Below are 20,648 nucleotides of genomic sequence, written 5' to 3'. Positions count from 1 at the left end.
ATTCAGAGGCATCAGAGCTACTCAATCCTGAAGTCATAGGAAAGGAATTCAATATCATCAGGATATTGATGACAACTAGCTTTAAACCTTTCCAATTGTTTCATAAAGATACTAACAGCATGGGAGACAAGAAGAAGCCTTTTGGGACTTTCCAGGATATTTCCCAGGGGAATGTACCAAAAACTCCCAGTACAATTTTCTGGTAGCACCAACGGAGTTGAGAAAGGAATCACTGCAAAGAGGCAATTCCAACCTCTACTATGGCAAGACCTCCAAAGAAATATCAGAGTTAATGGTAACCAGAGAGATCCAGCAGCAGCAACAGGATCATATTCCCACTTTTCCTCTCCCAGCATAGATTATCCATTAGAACTAGGATTTCCTCCATGGTAGATCCAGATATAAACCCACATTGAAAAGGATTTAGATAATCCACTAATCCAAGAGTGCAAACAGTGCAGCATGTAGCAGCTTGGCATAACCCAAAGATTTTGAGCCCTTCACAATGCATAGGGTATAATTTTTACATTCTTTTTTTTTCTTTTTTCTTTTTGCACTTTGCATTTCAATGTTTGAATGAGATTGAGTGGCAGCATGGGTGTTTCAAGCCTAGCAGAAAAAGGTGGCCCTACTCTGCTAACGTCTCTCTTCAAGATGCTCTTCCATCTGTTAAAAAAAAACCCAAATGCTGCACTATTTTCTCTTTATCAGTAGAGGGAGTTATAATGCCAAGAGAGAGAGAGGGAAGGAGAGAAAGAGAGAAAGATTCAATATCACCACTGATGAAAATAACAGCCCAAGCTTCTTTCAGTGGTGTAATTTTGCTATTATAGGAAATGCACAAAAATAATAACATACAATTTAAATTAAAACAGTAAAATAATATATGGTCCTGGCCAATTTTGCATTATCACCTTCAACATATCACACAGAATTTGTACTGTCAAACAGAAGGTGTACACATAGATCCAAGAGCTTATCTAATTCCTTGGAGATAAACTATTTAACTGGCTCAGACAGGTCTTATTAACTACCAAAGTTACAGTATTATTCAAATAATGCAAGTACAGTACAAATCAGAGATGTCTTATTTATGAAGCCCCATTCAAACTTTTCATAGCTAATGGAATGTGTGTGCTACCAGAACTATTAAAGATTGGGTTATTGCTCTGATGACCTAAAAGGATTAACTTGGTGATTCTTCATGGATGGAATCAGGAATAGCCCCAACCACTCTTCTATGACACTCCAGTCAGGGAAGAGATCTTATGATACTGCCAGCATCATACTTAATCAATTCAGTCTTGGACCTGCACCATGATTGCTCAAACTAACTGCCCTTACACTTCATCACACACAATTGTTCCATATAGCACATTGCAAGGGATAATGGAAGAATTACCATGTGAAGTACCAAGAAGACCTTTTACTACTTATAAATTGGACTCTTCCCCAGCTTTGGATACCAAGTCTTCTGGTACTTGACATGGTAACTCCTAGGCATCAAGCTGTTGGTCAGCCAGGTTCAAGAAAAGTTCACCTAGAACGGCTTGAAATCTAGATTACTTAATCTAATTTTGCCCTTACCCCAGTAGAAAGGAATATGCTGCAATAGTAAAATCCTCATCAGATATAGATCCATTCATGGCAAGATTTTCATTTCTAGGGCCTTCATATATGGGCTTCCCTTCTCAGAACAAATAGCAGATTCAGAGTATGACCTGCCCATAGCTTCTGAAATTATTAGTCTAGAGCCCATGGAAGCCAAAAAATTTTGATTCATACCTGTTTGAGTGTCCTTAGTATGCAACTGGAGTTCCCCAAAACCAAAAGCCATAGAGTCTCTTCCACACCTCTGGGACTAACCATGTAGGCTATTAGGGGCTTTGCCAGGAAACAGGGCAGCCAGTACACAAAGGAATCATTGTCTTTACCTCACTATTCAGAATGAGATGTATGACTTTGAAATATGGCCTGGAATGGGAGATAGTGCCTCTCTGAACTACTGCAACATCTGACTAATGATTCGCACCATTGGCAGAAAGTGAACCCAAGCAGGTCTTCTTCCCATTCATCCCAATAAGTGTATGAGTATAATTTTTTCTTAGAGATTGAGCTGGCATTCTACAAAAACAGTGCCAGGATCTATAGGAATTTTACCTGGCTCCCCAGATTTTTGTATTAGATAGAGGAAATAAAGGTAGGAATCACTGTAATTGAATGATCCTACTTCTTTTAACATTATTTCTTCCTCTACTTCACATTAATTAAGTAAAAGTAATCTCTGAGTTTGATGCACTAGACATTAGGGCTATGCAAAACTTTGAATGTTTCAATTTCACAAAGATTCAACTGAGTCACCTCACTGAAACAGGTCTTGGAATCAAAACAAGGACCTGCTTTGAAGCACTAAGTTGAATTAGGAACCTGCGAAGCACTTTGTAGCCTTACAAAGTACTCTGCAAGTAAATGGCTTTTCTGTTGTTTCTGGGATAATCCTGGGATTGTATATTATTGCAGACAACTTTAGTTCCATATATTGAGATTGATAAGGTGAGTTAAGCAGAGGGATAGGTTCTCAGAATGACCTTTATCACCTCACTAAACTTTTTGCCTACCAGAGCTCTTTTGAGGGGGGAAGGCTAACATTACTTTTGACTTCATTCATTTTCTCACCTCTCAGTTTCTTGAACATGGCCAGCTGGGAGCCTTAACTTTGTTTCCTCATGTGTTAGCAGAATGTGACACTTTTATTCTGGTTCTGTCAACACAAGTTGGAGTTCAGCTCAACTCTTCACATTCTGTATAAGGACTCAAGGCTCACCAGTATAGTCTGTGTGCTTGGGTCAAACCTTTATGTATTAATATTGGGGCTCTCCCTCTTTATTCTCTTCCAACAGATGTCTTTCTTGCAAAAAATGCATTATCTTTAAGCTTGTTTAGTAAAAAACAAAAATGCTCTTGATTCTTATATCTAGATCCCAGGTCCCACTTTCAAAAGCACACTAGTTCCAAGAAATAGATACAGCTATATAGATATAAATATAAATATATATACATATACATACACACACAGGCAAAATATCAAAAGACAGTGTTCAAAGCATACAAATTCAAAAATATCACAATTGCAAAAATAACCTTTTAAAACACCAACATTTACAAATTTGAATAGCCCATAAATCTGGATTAAAAAACCAAATATATATTTATCTCCCAAAAAAACAACAAAAAAGATAGAGAAGGGGGAAAAAGTTACAGAACAAAGTCTTCAAAGAAGAGAAATTACTGTTAGAGCTCCAAAGGGGGGGGGGGAACTGGGGTGGGGGGACTCAGCCCTCACCTAAAAAAACTTAACTTTTTCTGATCCAGATAACTATGAATATGTTCCTTCTCCCCAGAGACTTCCTCCAGCTAAGTTATTTAATTAAAAAAACATTGAATGCTACTTCTGCTGAACATTTTTTCAACACCCTTCTAAGTCTCATAAAGAGATGGAGCCGGATCCAAGCCAGACAGAAATTGTTCTATAGCTTCAGGCTTCTGAATATTTTCCCAAGTATTCTGGTAGCAAATGGAAAATGTAGCTGGACATTTAATAAGATCCTGAACATTTCTTTCTTTGGCCAGCTTTTTGGGATGGAAGGAGGCATGCCGTAACTTTTTCCTGTGGTTAGAAAAGGTATTGGACTCTTACCAGACCCCATGTCAGCTCTCACTGCTTCTGAGCTTTCTAAGGAACTATTTATTAATCAATAATTACAATTCTTTGAATTATCAACTGTGAATCCACACACATAGGTAATATATTTCTGCAGAGCCCATTTAGAATTCTCTAAAACGTATAGAATTGTTCGTTGTATCTCACACGCATACCATGTGACTAGGTGTAGCACCCACTGAATGTTTTCAGTTTCTAAGACCAACGCAATAGATTTGAGAAACAGTGAGATCATCTGAAAACAAGCAGGGTAGGAGGGTAGGCTGTGTGGATTCACAGATGACTGTTCAGTGAACTGCATTTATAGGTTGGTCATCAGTTCTTTGTCACAATCTTTGTGATTCACACAACTTTTGGAGCAATAAGCTTCTTACCTAGAGGATGACACCTCACCAGGAGAAAAGTTCTGTCTAAAACACTGGATGAAGATGGAAAGCTGAGCCTATGTGGCTGTGCAGTATAATTCAGGTAGGGGAATACACTCAAGGAGGACCATCGATGCTGCTGTTGCTCTTGTGAAATGAGCGCTGAGCAGAATAGCAGCTCAACATTTGAGCAGCTCATAGCAAAGCTTGATGTTTGCCACTATCCATTTGGAGAAACCCAGGGAGAGGAAACTCATACCCTTTATATGGATCATGTGGTCCAATCAAAATGAGAGGGTATGACACACATTCAAAAAATGAAGCAACGTTTCCAAGACTGCAGAGGGATTAGGAAAAAAAGTATAAGCAATCCTTATGTAACTTAGAAAGGAAGGAAACATCTGGGCACGGGAGTATTTTGTCCCTATGAAAAACAAGGAAGGGAGAATCTCCTCCTAAGACTAACAACCAATATCATAAAAGGCTACCTTCCATGAGACGAGATGAAATGGTCCAGTAGCCAATGGCTGGCGCAATATGGTTCATGGGGTCACGAAGAGTCGGACACGACTTAACAACTAAACAACAACAAGCCAATGGCTTAAAAGATTCTGACATTAACAGAGAGAACAAGGGAGACGCTGGAAATTGTGGAGACACCAGGTGATTCAAGATGTCCCAGGCTTTTCACCAGTGGGTTAGAAAAAAGAATAGTGTTGGTCCCCAACAAGGACACACGTGGCTAGAAAATATATCTGTATCATATCCTAGGGAATGGTAGTCATATAATACACTTGAAAATTTCTGAATAAGAAGGAACAATAGTTCAGAATTTATATCTGGTCAGCTCTCAAAGCATTTATACTCTCTTGCCATGCAACCCACTCAGAAGAGATTTGAAATTCCCCTTATCTCTAGCCTTCATAGTAATGGTTGATCATAGATAATTTTCTACACTCTTGCTCTCCCATTCTGAAGAATCCACAAAGGTTCGCTGGACTTTTCCAGATGCTAAATGAAGCCTGACAAGTACTTTGTGATGAAGGATAAAAGGAAAAAAATTCCAACATAACCATGTCCTATAATGTCCCAGAGGGACTGTGGAATCCTCCAGGCTGTATGGTAGAGGGAATTCAGGTCTGGAGGAAAGATTTGTCCCTCATGGATGGAGAGGACATTGGGTTGCTTTGGAAGGTGGAAATAATTCTGAAGGGTAACACAGAGCAACAGGGTAAACTACAACTCTTGAGAATCACACAAATACAGATTGAGAATGCAGAGTCACTAAGGGAATGGGCAAAAACGTTAAAACAGGGTCCATTCAAAAAATAAAGGAAGGTGTCATGAAGAAACTGGATATATAACCTGCTCCCGCTGCCAACGTTTGCCTGTTGTTCCATAACACTAACAGATGAACTTTAAAGTTGCCCCTATGAGATCTGATCAGAACCATCACCAGTGGATGCAGTTCCCATTTGTGAATGGCCATCCTGGGACAAGTGGGCTTGTTGGAGAGCATGTTGTTGCATCCAGGCATCTGAACTGTCAAACGAAAATGGACTGAAGGATACAACAATGTCAAACTTGTAATGTAAGGGGCAAAAGAGGCATGCACTTTATGCTACCTTGTGGTTATCTTCTAATTTAAATACAGGGGCATCTGTGGCGGGGGGGGGGAGGGCCAACTGTGTCAACAGGATGGGCGATCAAAGCCCTGTCCACTTCTGACATGTAAAAAAAGGTTGAGTGCCCAGTTGCACTTATCATTTTAATACCACCCCCTGCGGATGTCCTGTCTGAATAATCCGGCCATGGAAACTGCCTTGGAAGGTCTGGATGCTTTTCATACTGCGAGAAGCTCATGTTGGTTGATGTTTCACAATGTTTCATGCTCCGACCTAGCAGAAAGTGTGCAGAGGATTCAGAGATGATCTCCCTACCTCTCCATGGTTGTCTTTTGTAAGAACAAGGATCGGAGGGGATGGTGCAGAAAGCAACAATCCTGTGAGACTGAACGTTACCAGCAGAGAGATTCCACCAGCAGGGCAGAACTGAAGGTAGAGCTGTCTTATGTCCATTTTTTCAGAGAATAGGAACAGAGGTATCAGGGCTGTTGTACCCAAAATCAGGCAAAGCAAGCTGCCATATTTTCTAGCAACAGAAGCACACTGTGGGCTCTGACTCTCATTAGAGAGATCTTTTGTCTAAGTGCCTGAAGCATACAAAATCATGGCAATCACAGAAAATGGCTCCTTTGGTAGTGCCTATCACTGTTAGTATGAATTGGATAACCTGTGGGGGAAGAAGGGAAGGCTTCTCATAAATGACCTAGAGGGCAAGGAGCTGTAGAGGCAGAAGGCCTTCAGCTATGTGCTGAAATAGCTCAGCAAAGGAAAATGCAAGTAGAAGCCACCTGCACTTAGACTACAGAACAAAATAATACTTTGGAAGCAGAGAAATGTAATAACATGTGCTATACATTTAGAAAGAAAGTTCTTAGGGCTCGGAGACAGCAAATGGTAGAATACTAAGTTCGTAAATGGATCCGCTATGATGGGAAGATATTCTAGGTATGGGAAGGTGCGCACTCCACAAATTTAGGCATAAACCACATCCACTTCTGTAAATGAGAAAGAATGGAAGCTATCAATATTATCCTGAAAGTGCCTCAGAAAAATAGCTGAGACAAGCCAACATAAGTGTGATCCTCTGTAAGTACAGTAAAGCACCTAGAAAAGAAGCTGGGAGTGCAGCCCCACAGAGGGACCTTCTCCCTTTCCACTTTTGTAGAAGGAGGCAAACCTCTTGCCATAACTCTGGAAATGCCTTGGAGGTGACAGGGTGATGTTTTTGAGGGCTTAGTTCAGAAATCAATATGGTAAACCTGCAAAGTGATCAGCAGAACCCAAAGTACCAATAGAGGTGAATATGTACAGTTCAGGGTTGAACTGTGGAGTCCTTGGGGTTCTCTGAGCTTGGTTCTTTTCTTGCAAACGTTTCATGATCCGGCTAGGTAACATCCACTGAGGATGTTTGCAAGAAAAGAACCAAGTTCAGGGAACCCCAAGGACTCCACAGAACCCAAAGTTGTTAATTATGTCACATACCTTGAATGTAAGCCAGATGGTTCCCAAATAGGCATAACAGGGACCATCAAGGTCTAAGAGGCTGCTGGAACTGAAGTCGGGGAGGCAACATGATCTTAAACCCTTTTTTTCTGGTTGCTCTGGTTAAAAGCAGCTGGGGCAGCCCTCTTAAAAGACTTTGAAACCTTAGAGGACAATTTCCTTGATGCCAATCGCTGAGATCGAAGGATCCTCTGTGGGTAGTAGAGAATTTGATTGATCTCTTAAAGAGACAAGGGAGCCAATTGCTTAGGTGCAATAAGAGGCTGGGAGGACCACAGTACTTTCAGAAGCTTCTCTTGAAATCTGCTCCCAGAGAGTGGCTCACAAATAAGAAGAACAATTACAACAAACCTGTTTTGTAAATGTCTGACAGTGCTAAAGAGTGTCTCCTGCTAGATTTTCACAAAGACAAGACATAAATGGTCTAGGCTCATCAAGAGCAACAGTTTGCTCTAGTAACTCTGGCACTTAGAAAAGGAGGCCTTTAGGGCCATAAGGACAAACGCCTGCAATGAGAGGATCCAGTGTCCTGACAGAGATTTCTAAGGAAATTTAAATAAGGGTTGAAAGAAGATTAAGGAAGGAAAAAAACCAAGGAAAATTAAACAAAGTTGATAAAACAAGAGGATAATCTGCTCAAGGTCAAATGTGCAAATGTTGTGGCAGTCAAAAACAAACTGAAGGTTTGCAGATGCTGTGAACCTGAAGCTACAGGGTAGGTATTGTCATATGCTTTTTCAAACCATTCTTTAAGCTTTAGAAGTTTGGAGTAGGACTTTCTCAGCCCCGGAGCTGATGTGGATGAATCACAGAGACCATGATGTAGAAGTAGGTCTCCTTAGTTGTAAATCTTAAGAACAAAACAAAAAAAGATCCAAGAATATTTATTCTTGTTCTAAAGGGGGAAGGGGACCTGGTCAGCCATGCATATTTCAGACTGAAAAGTCCATCAGTAAACCAGGTATCTCATACAAGAAGAACTCAGTAAAGACAGTGTGGTGACAGTTTTCTATATCTTCTGCAGTGCTATTTTTTTTAAATATATTCCTCTAGTATGATTGTGTTTCCAAGTATGTAGGCTTGGTTTGTAACATTTGATTAGCTTTCTGTAAATTTGTTATAGCGTTTTAGTAGGTGATTGCTTGTCCTTTAATTGGGAGCTGCTGCTTTCTAATTTATTAATTCTGGTTGGAATTAATCAGCAGACACTTCAAGTATCTCTCTCCAAACTGCCATTCTTTTATATTTACAGTAATATTTTTATTCATTTGTTTAAAATAAGACATTACCCTTTCATCTTCTTCGTCGGTGGATGAAGGAGAAGATGGTACTGCTGCCACCACCGCTGTGCTGTGATGGAGGCTGCTTCTCAGTTTTGGATTTTCCTCTTTTTGAAGGCATCTAGACAACCTATGAGCTATTTCCCAATAAGATCAATAAAAACAAAGATTAGTCACCTGCTTATCAATCTAAATGCACAACTCTTTAGATGAAAATAAAGCCAAAATCAACAGGAGCAGAGGTTGCAGCTAATTATGCCGACATCTTGGCCAAATATCTGTTTCCCACTCATTCTAACAACTTCATGTAATTCAGGGTGTTTGAAGGCCAAGGTAAATGTTACACAGAAATCACATGGAAGCTCATGTTTTTAATGACTGTTTCAACAAAAATCCACTTTAGTTCTAATTAAAGGGGCTTACATATCCAAACAACTTTTCTCATATAGATTCCCTCTCAGTCCCACCACCAGAGAATACTCTGAAGTGAAAACTAGGTGCAACATTCACATCGTTTGGCTTTGTGTGTATTTCCTGTGCAAAAGAAGGGGTGGGACAGAGAAGGGACTATCCTTTGCCCTGATTAGACTCCCCCACCCTCTCCAGCAGTTTATAATAGAAGGAAAATTCACATTGATATCATTTTCTTTCTCTTTCATGCCCTTTAGTAGCAGGTATGAGGAGAGAAATCTGATTCAAATTGTGTGGGTAGCATGGCCTTAATCTAACTAGTCTTCCCTTACTAAATGTTTCAAAAATCCCAAATGTAGAGAGTCAAATAATATGAATGCCATTAGATCTATATTGGTTCTGAAAAGCCCCCAACAATGCCCACCTCAATTAAACAACTAAGAATGGAGAGACTGGGTATATTTCTATCATGGTCTTAATGAAAGTAAGAAATACTGCATCTCAGTTGCAACAGATTGGTTTTTCTCTCTCCTACTCAGACTTAAAAGATGCAGTCCACAATATCTGTAGATCTCTTAACCTACCAGGGAAACTTTTCAGGGGTTACATGGGGATGTTTTGAGGATCAAGCAAGAGAAAGATTTATTGAACAAGTTTATTTTTTGCTCACGCATTGTCAGATTTCAGTGCTGAATTCTAGCCCATAGAGATGGAATCAGTAACAACAGAGACAGCAAAAGAATATATAAACACTATCATAATATAAGCCAATTCACCAAACTTTAGCATATTTAAGAAGCTAAGAAGCTTCCATAAAAGTTGGTGGATTGTCCTGTTCTACTGTTAAGCAGAATTGTATACGCATATTCTATCATATCATTCTATATCATATAAGTATGTATACGTGTATGTGTGTGTGTAATTTCATATAGTGTGGAGAAAGCAACCTGCCAGATTAGGGTTTTAGGGATTAGGGATTGATATATTCCCTATTCTGCTGCCCTACGTTCCTGCTATCTGAGGGCACTGATATAATATGTTTGGTTTTGAGGACCCGCCCAGATGTTCCCTTTAGGGGGCTTTAATTTATGCTAAGGCCACCTCATCTGGATTTCCTGATCATTACAAGACATATGTACAGTAACAGTTTTGATTTTGCGTTCTCACTCCGCAGCATTGGGCCAGTTAGAACAGTTTGACTATAAAGACCAATGAGTCCAAATGGTTCCTAAGGGCTCTACAATTTTTTAAAAAGTGCTCAGAGTTTTTGTGGCAGCTTTAGCTATGTGTCACATGGAGCTAGTTCAAGCAGTGGACACGTGTTTTCTAAGTGGCCTCTCTAAACGAACAGAGCTTGCATGGATCCTTCAGTTACTAGGAACCTAGAGGCAATGAAATAAGAGGGACAGCAGAACACTATGGCAGCAGCATACTCAAAATGAGTACCGTACAATGGATGGAGGTAAAGAATTCTTCTTCAAGCCTATTCTATAGTGATGATAACAGACAACAACAACCAAGTATTTCTGCCACCACTGTATCCTACATCTCCTCCAGTGGAACTGTTCTGGGAAGTCTGGGGCCTGTGCTATCAATGCCACCCAAAAAATTATGTAATAACTCATAGAGAGACTTGACAATGACCGTGATTATGTGCCGTCACGTTGGTGTTATTTTCTCCATGACAGAATGACTTACTGTCTGGTAAAACTGGTCATATCCATAACATAACAGCACTCTTTGGTCAGAACTGGCAGTGTAAAAAGAAATCTCTTGTTACCAGACAAGAGATAGCTTGAGGTTAACTAACACTAATGACCTTGAGGAAATATGGTGCAGCATCCTTAGTTGTATGTTTTCAGCTTAAAATGATGGTAGACATTCCTTGCTGCATTTCTATTGGGAAGATGGAATGACTACACTATGAGAGTTTACCATGTATTCTTCAAGAAATTATAATGGAACCTGGAGAAACATACTGTATATAGATAGGGGAGAAGTCAAAACATGGGTCAGTGGCAGCAATGATGGGATAGGAAGGAAGGAAGGAAGGAAGGAAGGAAGGAAGGAAGGAAGGAAGGAAGGAAGGAAGGAAGGAAGGAAGGAAGGAAGGAAGGAAGGAAGGAAGGAGATAGGTAGGTTGTGGGTCCCTTAACACATCACTTAGTGTGAGCTTATCCCGTTGTTTATCCTTTTAACAAGGTCATGCAGTTTTGCCCTTTATTAACCAAACTAGATTGTTTTCTTTCCTCTGTAATATGAAATCAAAGAAACTTGTTTTGTAAAGGAAATACTAATTTTGCAATTTCTACAGTGATACTTGCAGTCAAGGGGATTGAGGGAAAAAGCAACTTACAAACATCTAAAAGGACACCGGAACTATAAAAATTATCCATGATAATAGGCTAGTCATTGAATAAAAAGTAAGATAGGCAACCATTTCAGTGGGAATGGTTTCTGAAGGAAATCGTCTTCTAGATCTGTGCTATGTAGTACATTTTGATTAATTCTTAGGAGTAGATTTCATTTGACAATTGTTGCTGTTTTGGGCTGCAGAATGACACTGTTTAAATATTAAAAAATGCATTTATGTTTTCCGCCAGGATGGTTTTCTTGCTGACTCCCCTTGAATTAACCTTTTTGCACCTCAGAAACCATTTAATATCATTTTAGTTCTAATAACCTGGAGGCATACTTGGTACTGCTCAATACTGCCAACTGCTTTGACATACAAAATGTATTCTGTATGTTTGGCTGGTTTATATAGTCTGGTCAACAAATAATTGCATAGCAGTACTAATAAAAAAATCATTAGATATAAAAGTCAAGAAAAAAAACTGTTTATATTGCCTCTATACTAGATCTTATATGGACCAATGCACAAATTCAGCAGTCAAATCATTCAATGCAGAGGTTTAATCAACTGAAAGACCCATGTATGCTCACAGAAGAGTTCTCTATACATTCTTCCATAAGGAAAACCTTCCTGCAGATGGACATTTATTTATTTACATTCTGCCTTTCTTCACAAGAATATATGATGGCATTCATAGCCTTATTCATTTTTCCTCATAATGCCCCTATAAGGTAAACTGGGCTGAGAAAAAGGGCCCAGCTCAAAGCAAACCAGTGACTTCCATGATGACATCGCCTTAGACTAACAATCTTCTGATTAGATTGAATCTTAGTTCTTTTTCTTACAACATATTTTTGTCAATATAATTTAATTCTTAGACAAATTTAAATTAAAATCTGTATCAGAAGGGTTTTTTAAAAGAAAGAATAAAGTTTTGGCTAAACCCTGGTATTATAATACTTAGAAAAATGTAATCAAAATCTGGAATGAAATGTTAAAACTTTTATCTTTCATTTGCAACTGTAGCATTGTCTAAAAAGATCATGCAGAATGGACAAAAATGTTCTTGTTGTCCTGAGCCAACTGCTGATAAATAATGCATACTTGCGCAACACCGATAACAGTGTTGGAGAATTAAACTTCATAATGCAAATAGAACAAATTAAATAGGATTGGCTGATTAAACACTTGGCTAAAAAATAAAGAGAGAATAGTACATGATATGTGCACGCAAACACACAAATAGCTTCCCTATTAACACATAACCTTTAATTATGAAAACAGGAATATTCTTAGTATAACTTTGCATTCACAAGTTATGTTTATCCTAGGAGTTGAATAGATGAACTCAGTGTTTCTCAACCTTGGCAACTTTAAGATGTGTGGACTTCAACTCCCAGGATTCCTCAGCCAGCCATGGGAAGTTGAAGTCCACATATCTTAAAGTTGCCAAGGTTGAGAAATACTGGATGAACTACTAAATTATACAGTAGTTAAAATACATGTGGTAAAGCAGGACTGCTTAGGTGACAAGTGTGGTCAGACAGAACCTGGTTCCTTGTCTCTCTCTCTCAGGCTAACACCCGACACTTGTTCCTGCCTTTCACTCATTCTCAACGTGGGCACACTCACAGAAACAGATGTGGATACAGAGTGGATACAGATCTGTTCTGAAGAAAAGGCAAACGTTTATTCCGCATAGGAGTTTCATGACTACAGTAGTATGCATTTATGCTTGGGAAAGGTGTCCATTCAAAGGCATTATTTCAAATAAATAAATAAGGACATTGATATACAGACAATTTTATTGTTCACTATAGTCTTTCCCTCTACATCTATCACTCAATTGCCGTATTGTTCACTGTATCATAAAGTGACTCTTTCTTGTCCAGAAGTCCTGGATACTTAAACCAACAGAAGGGCAGACGTGGTGTCTATACCAGAGTAGAAATTTCAAGATTTGAATAAGAATACTGAGTATTTCTCAGAGTGTACGGCACAGAGATATTTATTTTATTGTTTAAATCTGTATGCTGCTCTTCTATAAACAGCTTTGCTCAAGGCAGTTTACCACAGAGTAAAATAGTAAAATAAAATTTTTGTTAAAAAAAATGCAAACACAATAATTAAAATATATAAGACTAAAACTATAAAAACACCCTAAGAGCCCTAGTATTATTTTTTTTTAAAAAATAAGTACGTTTAACATCAGCAATTAACTAATTAATATGTCCAGCAAAAGACATGTCCATCTGCCCCGTCCCAATTTCGTTCATCTGTGCTGCTTTTGTTTCCATTTCAGCCAGTGTAGTTGGTGAGTGATTTTGAAGAGTGGATTCCCACATGGATAAAGAGGCGAGTAGCTATTGTGTAAACTATATTCAGTTGGCCCCTCTGAGAGGCAGCTTTAATTCCCAGCACACCATTAGGGCACAAGAAAGGAAACAAGAAGCTTTGAATTGTCTATATTGAAGATTCACATTTGAAAGCAAAATAATTGATCAGAATTTTTGTGGTAAACCCTCATCCTTTTCACCTAGCAAATCTCGCTAATCGGGGCTCAGAGAAATTTATTCCTTATTTATTGATCAGTTTTGAGGCTGCCTAACTCCTCAGTGAATCTGGGTGGCTTACAATTAAAAGGGACATATACATATACAGTACGTATATGCTTACGCATATGCATAAACACACACATATGCACACACAACTGACTGGAAGACCAACTCCGTATCACAAAACCCACAAACTTAGTGACTAGACAACCATCCTATCTCAAGGCCTGGGAGAACTATCACGTTTTTAACCTTTTACAGAAAGTCATTACAGTTGGAGCAGTGTGCATCCCTGGGGGATGTCGTTCCAGACAGCAGGCGCTGCAACTGAGAAGACACACTTCCTGGGTCCCATGAGATGCTACTGTTTGATCAACGGGACCTGAAGTGGGCCCACTCTGTCTGACTTCAGCAGATGGGCAAAAACATTCTGAGACAAGCGGTCCTTCAAATCACCAGTATGCCACGAAGGGCTTTATGGGTAATCACCAACAACTTGAATTGCAGCCAGAAGCCAACTGGTAACCAGTGCAGCTCAAGCAGCGGTGGGGACACATGAGCATACCACCCCTGCCTGGGCCTCCGGGTTCTGGACCAGCAGTAGCAGCCAGATTTCTTCAAGGGCAACCCCATGTAGAGCACATTATAGTAATCCAATTGTGAGGTGATGAAGGTGTAAGCAACTGTCTGAAAGGCCTCCCAGTTCAGGAAAGGGTGCAACCTGCACTCCAGATGAACCCGTGCAAAAGCCCTCTTGGCCACAGGTCAAGACTGCTGCTAGAGATTTCCAGTCCTGACTGCTGTTAAGAGATCTGGCATGATTAAGGGGAGAGAAAGGGAGAGAGAAGATTATTTGTTGGTTTGGTTGCAGATCTTTCAAAGAGGCATGAAGCAGTAGTGATGGAAGATGCGTGCTGGGAGACCAACTCCTGGGTTGTCTTTGTTGGATGTTAGCTTTGCATGCCCTAGCTTTCTACACCTATAAATATATTGCCTTTGGGGCCACTGAAGTAGTAGAAATAGATAGTAAAGGGACTCATAAGTGCAAAATATTATTTTGTGTGTCTTTATGTAACATGCCTCCTTTGTTTGGACTAATACAGGTAGTCCTCATTTAGTGACCACAATTGGGACCAGCAACTTGGATGTTAAGTGAAGTGGTCACTAAGTGAAACTGCAATTGTGCTTATGGTCTTACTTCAGCTTTCCTTTGCTTTACAGACCTGCAAAGGTTGTAAATGTGAGGATTGGTCCTGAAGTTACTTTTTCACCACCATCGTAACTGTGAACAGTCGCTAAACAAGGCAGTCACTAAACAAGGACTACCTGTATTCCCAAGGCCTCTATCACTTCTTTCTTTTCTTGTTTCAGTTCTTTTTCTCTCCTGATTCTGACCAGTGCAGTTCAGGTTCTCACATGTGTTGCTCTCTCTCCATACCTGTTTAGTACTAATGAAAACAGAAGTAGCAGGAATATTATAATCTTTTCATCCTGGAATTCTTGATACTAAGGGAAACCAGAGATGGATTTACATGTCAAAAAGGGATGGGCACACTACCATAATGGATTTTAATAAACCCAGAAGAGCAGTAAGTAGGATTCCATGGCAAAGAAGCTATGGGGAAAAGAAACTCAACATGAGTGAAGGTTTCTAAAAAAAAAAAGTGGGGAGAGAGCAAACACAGCAGAAGAAACCACTGCAGCTGCACAAAAAGCTTAGTAAAGATCTGAAAAACAGAAGATAAAAAGAATGGACACGAAGGAAGAATATCTACAGGAAGCCCAGGTGGTATCAGAAAGGCTAGAGCTCTGAAGGAGCTGAGGCAGAAGAAGGATGATCAGAGCAACAAAAAGGGCTTCTCAGTTAAAAGAAAAAGATCAGTCTTCCACCTGCTTGATGAAGATGGCTAAAAGGTAACAGTCAAGAAAGAAAAAGTAGAACTAAACAACTCCAGTTTGGGGTCAGTCTTCTCCTGAAAAGAGATGTTATTCTGCAAAGTACAGGTAGTCCTTGGTTAAGTTTGTTCATTTGTTCATTTGTTCAGTGACCATTTAAAGTTACAACAGCGCTGAATGCGATGCTCGGTCCCCAAAGTTACAACCACCACAGCACCACTTCGTTCACGTGATCAAAATTTGGGTGCTCGGCAGCCCACCCGCACTTATGACTGCTGGGGAGCTTCAACCTCCCCCCACCCGTCTATCTCCCTCCCATCTCTGCCCTTTTGGGTGCCCTGCACTCTACCACCTCTGCTGGCCCTGCTCCCCTGCGCTCCGGCAGCCCTGCCACCCCCAGCTGACCTTCGCTGTCTTTTTCCTTCCGCTGCTGACGAGGTGCACTAAGGCTGGCCCTTCATGAGCCAGCTGCTGGCCATGCGCACCCTTCTTCCTGAGGCTGCACATGCTCTTCTCCAAGGTGCGCGTGCCCTTTTCATGAGGCTTCGGAAGGCAGAGTGCAGGGCAGCAGGGGTGCAGGGGAGTGGTTGCAGCTGGGGCTTGACACTGGAGTGACTAGTGGTTGGCAGCAGCACAGGACTCGAGGTGGCACTCCTTGGTGGCAGTGGTGGCACTGGGGTTGAAGTAAGCCTGGGGGTGGCGGTGGCGGCTGGCTGAGACTGCTGAAGGCCTCAGGCCTCTGCTTCAGCCCCAGTGCTGCCACCACTGCCAAGGAATGCCGCTCTGCAGGGTGGCCTAAACAGGAGAGATGAGGGGGGAGATGGACAGGTGGGGAGAGTTCAAGAGGAGGCAGTCTTACTGAGGCTTGGGGCTGGGAGGGACCAAGCCGGGAATTGTCCTCGCCTAACAACCAGGTGGGATTTGCTTAACAATGGCAATGGGGACTGTTGTCGCTAAGTGATGCGGTCATGTGATGTTGTGCTTTATGACCACATTGTTTAGCGATGGAAATTATGGTCCCAATTACCGTTGTTAACCAAGGACTACCTGTAATTGTGCAAAGTAAGATAAAGGGTAGGATTGAAGCCTGAGAGTGACAAACTTGGTGAAGAAATATTGACAGGTAGTCCTCAACTTACGATCACAGTTGGGACCAGAACTTCTGTTGCTAAGTAATGCGATCATCAAGTGAGTTGCATCCAATTTTATGACCTTTTTGTGCTGCAGTTAAGTGAATTACTGCAGTCGTTAAGCAAATCATGCAGTTGTTAAGTGAATCTGGCTTCTCCCATTGACTTTGCTTGTCAGAAGCCCCTTGGGAAGGTTACAAATGGCAATCACATGACCCCGAGATGCTGCAACCATCGTAAATACATGCTGGTCACCAAGTGCCTGAATTTTGATCATGTGACTGTGGAGATATGCAACGGTTATATGTGCGAGGGCCGGCCATAAGTCACTTTTTCAGTGATGTCATAACTTGGAATGATAATTAAATGAATGGTCATACGTCGAGGACTAACTGTATTTACTTTAAAGGAGCTAAACTCTTCAGGGCCAGATGAATTGCTGATGGTCTGGCTGAACCTTTTTCTATTCCTTCTGAGGAATCCTAGAAATGGAGATGCGTCAGATGATTGGAGGAAGACAAACATTGTCCTTATCTCCACAAAAGTGAAAAAGAACTATCTGGGGAGACAAGTCAGTCTTACCTCTCAATACCTGAGAAACAAATCATAAAAAAGTTACAAAGAGGTTGAAAACAGTACAGAAATTACCAGAAGAGTAAATGGATTTGCCAAGAACAAGTTTTGCCAGACTAACTTTTTCTTATTTTTTGATCAGCTAACTTCCTCAGCAGAATCCTGAAGATAGAATGAATCTTGATTTGAGGAAAGCATTTCACAAAGTACCACATGAAAGTCTGATTATCAAGTTAGTTAAATGTGGTCTGGACTGCATGACAATTAAGTGGATGTATTATATAATTGATTTGAAAATCATTTTCAAAGAATATTCATCAATGGTTGCTCATCATACTGGAATGAGGTATAAAATGGGTGCTACTAGTTTTCGTCCTGTGCCCTGTACTCTACAACAATTTTATTGATGATTTAGATGAAGAGATGGAGGGAATTTACAGATAACACAAAATTAGGAAGAACAGCTAGCATTCAAAAATAGTTTGGTAGGTTAGAGAAAAAAACAGAACAAATGTTCATAGAGACAAATAGCAAGCAAGAAAATCAGAAAGTACAGAATTGAGCATGCCTAGCTTGGTGATGATTATGAAAAACTTCTTGGAGTAGTAGCTGATTTCAATCTGAATATGAGTCAGCAATGTGACATGTCTGCAAGACAAGTAAACGTAATTTTAGGTGTATAGTTTTCAAATCACAAGAAATTCCACTTGACTCTGCATTGACCACATCATATATTGAGTATAATTCTAGACCATACACTTTAAGAAGGATTCAGGCAAACAGAACAGGTACAAAGGCCAGGAAAATGATAGGTGACTAGAAGTTGAGCCCCATGAAGATGGAAGGAACTGGGCTTGTTCAGCCTTTAGAAGAGAACTGGAGAGGGGGACATAGGATAGTTTATTCAAATATCTGAAAATATTTGTCAATATCTGTTCTCTGTTTTCTATTGTGTAACTAGGAAATGTTGCATTTAAATTATAGAAAAACAGTTTTTGATTGAATGTTACAAAAAACTTCCTAACACTAAGAGCAGTTCAATAGTGATACCAGTTAACTAGAGAGGTAGTGAGGCCCCTTCAACAGATGTGTTCAAGAAGAAGCTAGATTGCCTTTGAGTGGGTTAATTTGGATTCCTGCAATGAGGAGTGGGTTGGTCATGATGGTCTAAATGCTCCCTTCCAACTCTAAAATTCTATAATTCTTTAATACTGTTCAAGCACTCCTCCTATGCAATGATTCAAGTCCTCTGTCCCTGGTCTTCTAGTCATTCTTTGATCAGCTTCATTGTTTCCAGAAACCCGCGAGGCAGTCAAGCTCTATAGTATCTGATAAACAATTTTGTTAAGTTTCATTGTCCCAAAACAAGACTGATAGTACTGATGACTCTAGCTACTGGAAAATCCTACAGAACATTCAGAAACCCATCGGGTTCCCTGAGGATGAATTATTTCAATATCAATTTATTTCTGATTTTTAAAAAGGTTGGTTTGTTTGTTTGTTTTAGCAGATTTAAAGATCCTGCCAAGAGGAAATACAGATAAATAAGATAAAAACAAAAAGAGAATAGGAACGAGTTTTACAAACTGTATAAAATTAAATTAAAATTTCAAGGTAACATTAGATCACTACTTGTAGAGAGCCAAGGAGATGACCTTGGAGAAAAAGGCAGAGACCATGGTTGTAAAAACATGCTTTAAGCCCAAAAAACAGAGAAAGTGTGAGAAAGAAGCTACGACTGATTCTTCTCTAATTCAATAGAGTGTAAGAGGGAGGAGAAAACTCAGGCTTTCAGGATTCTATTATTATAACATACATCAATAAAGTAATAGCCTTTATTTATTTATTTATTTATTTATTTATTATTTAATTTGTATGCTGCCCATCTCCCCCAGCGGGTGACTCTGGATGGCTCACAATTAAAACAAAATCCACAAACAATTAAAACATAAATACACATTAATTAATTAAAATTGATTAATCAATTAAAAGGCCAAGCAATAAGCAAACCCTATACATAAAAACTAAAAACATTCAAGATGATGGGGGGGGGCAGAATCAGTTACCCCACAAGCCACTTCCATCGATGCGAGCCCCCATCCGGCCTCCAGGCCATCTGGCATAGCCAGGATTTCAGGCTCTTCCTGAAGGCTATGAGAGTTGGGGCACACTGCACCTCAGGAAGTAGGTTGTTCCAGACAGTGGGGGCCATGGCAGAAAAGGCCCTCTTCCTAGATCCCACCAGTTGAAATTCCTTGACTGGTGGGGCCTGCAGCATGCCCCTATACTCTACTCAAAATAGTAGAGTTCCAGCCAGACTTGTGGGGTCTGTTTTGTGACCTGGCCTATCTTGAAGGGCTGATGGTGCTCCATATTAAAGTGTCTTGCATTAATTGGAGATTAAGATCGAATCAATATTCAATAATTAACTAAAGTGGCCAGTATAATATGAATCATAAGTCAGAATGAACTATTAACAAAATAAAAAATCCTTATTTAATTATCCAAGTGGAAGCTAGTATAGTAAAACCTTGTGTTAAGAGAAACCCAGACTTTGGATCCATATGTAGAATTACAATCTGTAAATGGTTCCCAAGTTGAATTATCATTTTCAGATCAGCTTGTTTGCCATTCTCAAAGGGAATGATGTGTGATTTCCAATAAAAAGCATGAAGCGTTCTGGTAGCCACAATCATAGACAGAGGTAATCTAGTGTGCTTTGTCAGGATATAAGGCTTTATAACGTGTAACAGACAAATAGATGGCAGAAAAATGAATTTATCCTTTAACATTTGTTTCATTCTATCATAAATTGACTTCCAGAATTGCTGAGCTGTACAGCATTGCCACCAGACATGAAAAAATGATCGGACCTATTATTGTATCTCCAACAGGTTTCAGAAAATGAATTATCTAGTTTGGTATTCAAGCACTGGGGTAATACACCAGCAGTAAAACATCTTGTGCTGGTTTTCCCTAAGTGATATCCCCATTGCCGCACAGCTTTTGTCTTGTTAAAATTCTGCATCTATTTAATCATGCACTCTTCAACTTTGTTCAGTTTCTGAATAGTATTTTAATAATAACTTATAAATAAGCCTCAACAAATGTACTAAGTTTTGTGTTATCAGTTTTTCAACTTATAACACGAGGTCTCTAAGTATACTACCCCATTTTGTGTACAGTAATTCCTTTTGAATTATACTGATTTGAAGATGCTAAAACCTATAGGT

General features: G+C 39.8%; 1 protein-coding gene across 1 annotated transcript in view; it reads right to left on the bottom strand.

Annotated features, from left to right (window-relative positions):
* Nucleotides 1–20,648, bottom strand: part of ADGRL3 (adhesion G protein-coupled receptor L3) — a 436,049-nt gene that overhangs the window by 360,554 nt on the left and 54,847 nt on the right. Inside the window, exon 4 of the mRNA XM_088138611.1 lies at nt 8,504–8,631. The gene's annotated coding sequence lies outside the window, so the exon portion shown is untranslated. The remainder of the gene's footprint in view (nt 1–8,503; nt 8,632–20,648) is intronic.

The sequence above is a fragment of the Python bivittatus genome, unplaced genomic scaffold, assembly GCF_059951505.1.
Source record: "Python bivittatus isolate LINGU-HERP-01145 unplaced genomic scaffold, Pbiv_v1 ctg000270_np1212, whole genome shotgun sequence".
NCBI lineage: Eukaryota > Metazoa > Chordata > Lepidosauria > Squamata > Pythonidae > Python > Python bivittatus.
The sequence above is the reverse complement of the archived record's forward strand: the minus strand, read 5'-3'. Positions and strand labels throughout refer to the sequence as shown.